This window comes from Halichoerus grypus, chromosome 6 (genome assembly GCF_964656455.1).
Source record: "Halichoerus grypus chromosome 6, mHalGry1.hap1.1, whole genome shotgun sequence".
Lineage (NCBI taxonomy): Eukaryota > Metazoa > Chordata > Mammalia > Carnivora > Phocidae > Halichoerus > Halichoerus grypus.
This window is the reverse complement of record NC_135717.1, coordinates 172,223,151-172,232,464: the sequence shown is the minus strand read 5'-3', so window position 1 is coordinate 172,232,464 and position 9,314 is coordinate 172,223,151.

The window sequence follows — 9,314 nt, the reverse complement described above, 5'->3', positions numbered from 1 at the left end:
CAGTTAGCTGTCTGACTCTTGGTTTCGGCTCAGCTCATAATCTCAGGGTCTTGAGATCAAGCCCTGTGTTGGGCTCTGTGCTCAGCACGGAGTCTGCTCGAAATTCTCCCTCTCCCTCCCCTTCTGCCCTTCTCCAAGGTCGCACACACACTCTCTCAAAAAAGAAAATCTAGGGGCGCCTGGGTGGCTCAGTTGGTTAAGCGACTGCCTTCGGCTCAGGTCATGATCCTGGAGTCCCTGGATCGAGTCCCGCATCGGGCTCCCTGCTCGGCAGGGAGCCTGCTTCTCCCTCTGACCCTCTGCCCTCTCATGTGCTCTCTCTCTCTCATTCTCTCTCTCTCAAATAAATAAATAAAAATCTTTAAAAAAAAAAAAATTTACAAAAGTATGGATGTTTAAAACTGAGGAATGCTTAGTTTCATATATACATGAAGTATTTACCAAGACAGACCATATTCTCAACCATAAAACAAGCCTCAAAAATTTTTAAATATTACAGTCGCTTCTAGGGGACGCCTGCCTGACTCGGTCAGTAGAGCATTTGACTCTTGATATCAGGGTTGTGAGTTTGAGCCCCACGTTGGGCGCGGAGCCTCCTTAAAAAAAAGTCATTTCAAGTATGTTCTTTGACCACAATGGAATTAAATTAGAAATGAGTAACAGAAAGACCCCTGAAAAATCTCCAAATATTTAGAAACTAAACAACATACATTTAAATAACATATGAGTGAAATAAAAAATCTAAAAGAAAGTTAGAAAGTATTTTGAACTGAATGAAAATGAAAAAATATCAAAATGTGTGGGATGCAGTTAAAGCAGTACATAGAGAAAAAAATCACAGCACTAAAAATATCTGTATTAGAAAATAACAAATGTGTCAAATGAATTACCTCACTTTCTACTTTAAGGAACTGGAAATGGAAGAGCAAATAAAGCCCAAAGTAAGCACAAGAATTGAAATAAAAAAGATTAAAGTGAAAATAATCGAAAAGAATAGAGAAAAACAATAGAATAAAAACCAGTAACACCAAAAGCTGGTTTTGTGAGGTCAACAAAATGTATAATTCTGTAAATAGACTAGACCAGAAAAAAAATAAGATACAAGTGATCAATATCAAGAATGATGAAGGTAACAACAACGCAGATTCTACAGATACCAAAACAGTAATAAGGGAATATTATGAACACACCATACCAATCAACTGGACAATACAGAGGAAATGGACAAAATCTTTAAAAGACACAAAATACCAAAGCTCATGCAAGAAGAAATACATAACCTGATAACACAATATCTGTTAGAGACATTAAATTTACTTAACATTCCCACAAAGAAAACTCCAGATCCATATAGCTTCACTAGTAAATTCTACCAAACTTTTAAGGAAGAAATAATACCAATTCTACACACTCTTCCAGAAAAAGAGAAGAGAACACTTTCCATCTTATTGTATGAGGACAGCATTATCCGACACCAAAACCAGACAAAGACAACACAAGAAAACAACAGGACAACACCCCTCACAAACACAGGGGCAAATGTTATTAAGAAAATCTTGGGGCACCTGGGTGGCTCAGTCATTGAACATCTGCCTTCGGCTCAGGTCATGATCCCAGGGTCTTGGGATTGAGCCCTGAGTCAGCAGGGAGCCTGCTTCTCCCTCTCCCACTCCCCCTGCTTATTTTCCCTCTCTCCCTGTGTCTCTCTCTGTCAAATAAATAAATAAAATCTTTTAAAAAAAAAATCTTAACTTGGGGGCGCCTGGGTGGCTCAGGCGGTTGAGTGTCTGCCTTTGGCTCAGGTCATGATCTCCGGGTCCTGGGATTGAGCCCCATGTCAGGCTCTCTGCTCAGCGGGGAGTCTGCTTCTCCCTCTCCCTCTGTGCTTTCTCGCTCTTGCTCTCTCTCAAGTAAATAAATAAAATCTTAATATATTTAAAGAGAAAATCTTAACTTGAAACTAACAACTTATAAAAAAGATAATACACTGGGGCGCCTGGGTGGCTCAGTCATTAAGCATCTGCCTTCGGCTCAGGTCATGATCCCAGGGTCCTGGGATCGAGCCCCATATCAGGCGGGAAGCCTGCTTCTCCCTCTCCCACTCCCCCTGCTTGTGTTCCCTCTCTCGCTGTCTCTCTCTCTGTCAAATAAATAAATAAAAATCTTTAAAAAAAAAAAAAACGATAATACACTATACCAAAGGAGTTTATCCTCAGGAATGCAAGGTTTTTTCAACATTCAAAACCAATCAACATAATTCACCATATTAACAAACTAAAAAAGAAAAAGCATATGATTATCTCAATAGATGCATAAAAAAACATTTGATAAAATCAACATCTGTTCTGAAAAAAAAAAAAAACCTCTCAGCAAACTAGGAGGAGTTTGGAACATCCTCAACCTGACGAAAGACATCAATGAAAAACTTAGTGCTAACAAAACACTCAGTAGTAAAATACTGAATACTTTCCCCCTAAGTTCAGGAATAGGGCAAGGATGTCTGCCTTCATCCTTTCTACATGATATACTAGAGGTTTTAGACAATGAACTCAGTCAAAAGACAGAAATAATTGCGCCTTTCACCATTAGTAAACCTGCCATACTCCTGAAAAGGGCAACGATGTCAATAATAAAGCGTAACATCAAACTTCCCCACCCTGACTAATCTAGTCCAACAATCAACCTAACATTTGAAAATCTGATGTCAAACTCTATACTTTGAGTAGCGGATCTCCAGAGTCAGAGCCTTATTACTGCATGATTCAGCATTATATATATATATTATACCAAAAAATACATATTTATATGTATATACCAAAAATATATATCTTATAATACTACTTGTGTCCATTTCATAAAAGAGCTACAACATTTTTCTCCATCAATTTCTGTGGCAAATTGCAAATGAGACAAAAGCCTTTCACTTGAAAATATATCATAATGTTGCTCATTGATTAAATAATGTTTTTCAAATTTTGTAATCATAATCAGCCATTATAAAAGATGACCACTCCTTTCAATGAGCTACAAAGCTTAACATACAAAGAAAGAGAATAGGAGAGACAGAGAAAGAGAAGTAAAATCAGCTGGATTGGAAAGGAAGAAGTAAAACTGTCTTTATTTTGCAGAAAACATGATTGTGTATAAAATCCTATGGAATCATACAAAAAGCTACTATAGTTTAGCAAGGATGAATATAAAAACAAATTATATTTGCTGTGAACATAAAACTACCCTAAAAAATAAAGTATATTAAAAAATTTTTAAAGTCAGGGACACCTGGGTAGCTCAGTCGGTTAAACGTCTGCCTCTGGCTCAGGTCATGATCCCAGGATCCTGGGCTCGAGTCCTGCATCGGGCTCCTTGCTCAGCGGGGAGTCTGATTCTCCCTCTGCCTGCCGCTCCCCCTGCTTGTGCTCTCTCCCTCTCTCTCTGGCAAATAAATAAATAAAATCTTTAAAAATTTAGAAAGTCAATTATATTTCTATATAATAGCAATGAACAATTGGGAATTGAAATATTTTAATACACCATTTTTAATAGCATCAAAAATATGAAATGTGTAGAAAAAAATCTGACAAAAGATGTGTGCAAGATCTGTACACTAAACACGGCAAAACACTTCTGAGAGAAATTAAAGAAGACCTACATACGTGAAGAGATATACCACGGTCATGGATCAGAGGATTCAACATTGTTAAAATGTCAACTCCACCCTCAAATTGATCTATAAATTCAGTGTAATTGTAGTAAAAATTCCAGCAAACTTTTTTAGTTGTTAAAACCAATATGCTGGGGGCGCCTGGGTGGCTCAGTTGGTTAAGCAACTGCCTTTGGCTCAGGTCATGATCCTGGAGTCCCGGGATCGAGTCCCGCATCGGGCTCCAGTCCCGCATCGGGCTCCCTGCTCAGCGGGGAGTCTGCTTCTCCCTCTGACCCTCTTCCCTCTCATGCTCTCTGTCTCTCATTCTCTCTCTCTCAAATAAATAAAATCTTAAAAAAAAAAAAACCAATATGCTGTATCTAAGGTTCATATGGAAATGTGAAGGACCCAAAATAGCCAAACAATATTGAAAAAAAACAAAGTTGGTCAGCAATCAAGACAATATGAAATTGTTGATGTCAAGAGAGATGGAACAGAACAGTCCAGAGGCAGAGCCTTATACTGTCAATCGATTTTAGACAAAGGTGTAAATGTAATTCCCTGGAGGAAAGTCTTTTCAGTAAATGGTCCTGGAGAAACTGCATATTCATATGGAGAAAAGTGGACTTTGATTCATATCTCATGCCCAGTACAAAAAATAACTCAAAATTAATCATAGACCTAAATCTAAAACCTGAAACCATAAAATTTCTAGAAGAAAACATAGGAGAAAATCTTTGTGACCACGGATTAAGCAAAGATTTCTCAATATAACACAAAAATCATGATCCATTATAGAAAAAACCTGATATATTGGACTTCATCAAAATTTGAATCTTCTAAAGATACTATTAAGAGAATAGAAAGATAAGCCACAGACTAGGAGAACATATTTGCAAATTCTATATCTAATTAAGAGATCTGTCTAGAATATACAAAGAACTCTCAAACTCAATAATAAGAAAACAAATGATTTTTTAAATGGGCAAAAGATAGGGCGCCTGGGTGGCTCAGTCAGTTGGGCGTCTGACTTTGGCTTAGGTCATGATCTTGGGGTCCTGGGATCGAGGCCCCTATTGGGCTCCTACTTCTACCTCTGCCCCTCCCCCCTGTTCGTACTCTCTCTCTCTCACTCTGTCTCTCTCAAATAAATAAATAGAATCTTAAATAAAAAACTAAAATAAAATGGGCAAAAGATTTAAACAGATACTTCACCAAAGAAGATAAACAGATGGTAAATAAGCACATGGAAAGACTCTCAATATCGCTGGTCACTAGGGAAAGAAAATGCAAATTAAAACCATAAGATATCACTGCATACCTACTAAAGACTGTCTCAAATTAGAAAGACTGACCGTTGACGAGAAATGGAATAACTGAAACTCTCAACCACTGCTGATAAGAATATAAAATGATATGACTAGTTCTGGGAGTTTGGCAGTTTCTTTAAAAATAAAAACATACACCTGCTGTGTTACCTGCCATCCCATTCTAGGTATTTACCTGAGAAAGGAAACATATTCCACACAATGACGTGTACACAAATATTCATAACAACTTTATTTGTAATAGCTCCAAAGTGGAAACAACCCAAATATCCATGAACAGGTGATTAAGTAAACAAAATGCAGCCTATCCATATAATGGAATGTGCTCAGCAATAAAAGGAATGGACCACTGATCCCCATAACAATAAGGATGAATTGCAAGATAGTTTTGCTGAGTGAAAGAAGCCCAAAAAGAAGGATACTTATGGGGCACCTGGGTGGCTCAGTCGTTAAGCGTCTGCCTTCGGCTCAGGTCATGATTCCAGGGTCCTGGGATCGAGCCCCACATTGGGCTCCCTGCTCCGCGGGAAGCCTGCTTCTCCGTCTCTCACTCCCCCTGCTTGTGTTCCCTCTCTCACTGTCTCTGTCAAATAAATAAATAAAATCTTTTAAAAAAACAAAAGAAGGATACATACTGTATGATTCCATTTATATAAAATTTTACAAAATGCAAATACATTTTCATGACAGAAAGCAGATCAATGGTTGTCTGGGATGGAGCTCCAAAGAGGGAGAGATGGGGTGCAGGGATTACAAAGGCACATGAGGAAGCTTTTACGGGTGATAGATATGCTCATTCTCTTAATTGTGATGATGGTTTCACAAGTATATGTTATCAAATACCAATATCAACAGTTTGTTGTATGCCAATTATACATCAATAAAGTTGGTTTTAAAAAGAGTAAAGTGGGACGCCTGGGTGGCTCAGTCGTTAAGCGGTCTGCCTTCGGCTCAGGTCATGACCCCAGGGTCCTGGGATCGAGCCCCACATCGGGCTGCCTGCTTCGCGGGAAGCCTGTTTTCCCTCTCCCACTCCCCCTGCTTGTGTTCCCTCTCTTGCTGTGTCTCTCTGTCAAATAAATAAATAAAATCTTAAAAAATAAATAAATAAATAAATAAATGAATAAAATCTTAAAAAAAAAAAAGGAAAGAAAGAAAGAAAAGAAAACATTAAGGCAGAGGGGAAAACCAGATTACCTAAAAAGAATAAAGACTCAGAATGGTATCAGAATTGCCACATGCAATACTAACTGCCAGCGGAGAGTGGAGTAACGTTCTACAGAGTTCTCAGGGGAAATGATTGTGACTCAAGAATTCTGAGTGAGCCGAGTCAGCTTTCAGTGTCAGGACAATAGGAAGGTTCTCAGTGGTCCCTGGGCCCAGACACCAGCCTGCCACCTGCACACTGCCTCTCTCTCCTACCTCACACCACAGAGGTAAAAGAATGTAGATCTGAAAATAAATCCATAATAGCACCGGACAACAAAAGGTGATGCCTGGTACACCAGAAGCTCTAAGGAATCCCTCAATAATGGAAGGCGGAAGGAGGAGGTCGGCAGAGGACACGAAAGCACTAAATACAGGCAGAGAGCATCGTCGTGAAAGGTGGAAGGTCCCTGGGGGTCTCTGACTGTTCATCAAAGTGATAGGTCTGGGGAGCAGGACAGAACCCGATCAGGAAAACTGGCTGGGGGACTCATGTGAAGCAGAAAGGTGACAGACTTCCTCTCTCCCCACCTGTGGCAAGCAGACAAAAACAGAGGGATCAACCACCAGCTGAGAGCAACCCATTCGAGGATTCTTGGCCAGAGAAGTGCTGGGTGGCTGGTAACGAACACCCAGCAGGAATGGGGAGCCCCAGCGCCCTAAAGTCTAACCACAAGTACAGCCTGACGGGCAACGTGCTTTCACGACCCCACAGAGACGAATAAATAAAAGCATTCAAAAAGTCTATCAAAGTATTTTTTTAAAGATTTTATTTATTTGTCAGAGAGAGCGAGTGCACAAGCAGGGGGAGCGGCAGGCAGAGAGGGGGAGAGGGAGAAGCAGGCTCCCCGTGGAGCACGGAGCCCAATGCAGGGCTCGATCCCAGGACCCCGAGATCATTACCTGAGCCAAAGGCAGATGCTTAACTAACTGAACCACCCAGGCATCCCTCTCAAAATACTTTTAAAAAGAATATGTTTGCAACCTTGGAGTAGAAGAGATCTTCTTACAAATAAGACACAGGGGGCGGGTGGGGGGCTGCCTGGGTGGCTCAGTCGGTTAAATGTCTGCCTTTGGCCCAGGTCATGATCCTGGGGTCCTGGGGTCCAGCCCCACATTGGGCTCCCCTGCTCAGCAGGGAGTCTGCTTCTCTCTCTCTCTCTCAAATAAAATCTTAAAAAAAAAATTAGACACAGGGATGCCTGCGTGGCTCCTCTAACTCTTGATTTCACCTCAGGTCATGATCTCAGGGTCGTGAGATCAAGCCCCGCGTTGGGGTCCGAACTCAGCACGAGTCTGCTTGAGATTCTCTCACTCCCTCTCCATCTGCCCCTCCCCGCCCTCTCAAATAAATAAATAAAATCTTTAAAAAAAAAAATAAGACACAAAATACTTAGACTATATAAATATTTAAACTTCTATATGACAAAGCCATCAACAAAGTTGAAAACAAACAAGAAATGGGGTATTTGCAGTATATGTGGCAAAAATTAATACAGAGACCACAAAAAATATTCCTGCAAATCAACTGGACAATGAAATAGAAAAATGGGCAAAGGATACGAAGAAATAAAAGTGGCCACATGACAAGCAGCTCAATTTCATTAATAATCATGAAAATTAAGAAAAAAAAGAGAGCTATTATTTTCTCCCCTCAAGTTGGCAAAACTATAAAACTGATAATATTAAATGTTGAAGTGGGTGCAAGGAACCAGTACTTCCAGTCACTGAGGAGAGGGCACTTGGCAATACCCATGTAAAATGCACATACTTTTTGCCTCAGCAATTCTACTCCTAGTTATCTGTTCCAGAGAAAACCCCACTCAGGTAGGCTTAAATGAGGCATGAATGAAGATGTCCCTGGGTTTTAATAGCACAGAGTTGGAAACCACTAGATCTATGAATAGGGGAACAGCTGAAATATGAAATATGATATATCCACATTACAAATTCTTTCCAGAACTGACATGAATCAGATCTAGAGAAACTGAGAGAATGATCTTGGAGACATTTAGTGAAAAAAGTAAGATGGGTATGGTAGGAGCCATGAATACACAACCTCTCCAAAATTTCAGCCCACATTTCAAATGTGCAAGAAGTAGTGAAATTGCACACTTCTTTGTTGTTATATATTGTTATATCATTTTAATCTCCGAGCCCTCAACTCAGGTTGGCGGGAAATGAATCCTAAGTCATTCCCGAGGCATTGTTGCCACTCACCCCCTGCCCAGAATTTTACCAGATTCCAGGAGTTTGTGCAGTGCCAAGGCTTACGAGGGCAAGGACTATGTCTCCATCTCCTCTATGTCCTCTGTATTTGGCTCAATGGCTGGCCGCAAACACCACTCAGGAAATGTCTGGGGAAATGCAGGCCATGGTCACACAGAGGGTAAGGGCCCGAAATCCAGATTCCTGCCCCCTATTCTCTGCTCCTGAGGACTCTGATTTCGGCCCATGCTTTGTGAGATCTCCCTCTCTAGGTGGCAACCTAAAGTGATAAGGTTATTTTCAGAGCCAGCTTCACAGGCACGTAACGTATGCAGTCACATGGGGCCCTGGGCTCAGATGTACCACACCTCGTATATCTCCCCCTTCCTACTGAGCACTGTCAGAGGAGACCTAGCAGGGAGGCGGGACTTTCACCTTTGACCATGGGTAAAAAGCAACCTCCCTCGCATGGGGTCTGTGGAAGCCACAGCGGAGGAGCAGTAATGAGCACTCGACCCTTAGCGACCCGAGAGGTGTAAGAGGAAGATCTGTAGGCAGCCAGAACTACCTCTCCTGCTAATTACTATGAGGCCCTCCTTAGTGCCAACTAAGGCCGAGTGGGGAACCTGGACTTCTTCCCCGACTTGTAGTAACAAGGAAGCTTCTCCATTTCCCCTGCTGGAGTGGTGTCAAAGGAAGCTACCATTAAAAAAAAAAAAATAAGCTCCAGGATCTCATAACATAATACCCAAAATGTCCAGGTTTCAATTAAAATATCCCTCATCATATCCAAAACAAGAAACAGCTTAAACTGAACAACAACAAAAAAAAACCCAATCACTAGATGCCAACAGCAAGATGACAAAGGCAGAATTATTTGCAAAGATTTTAAAGTAGCCATCATAAACATGCTTCAACAAGCATTTATG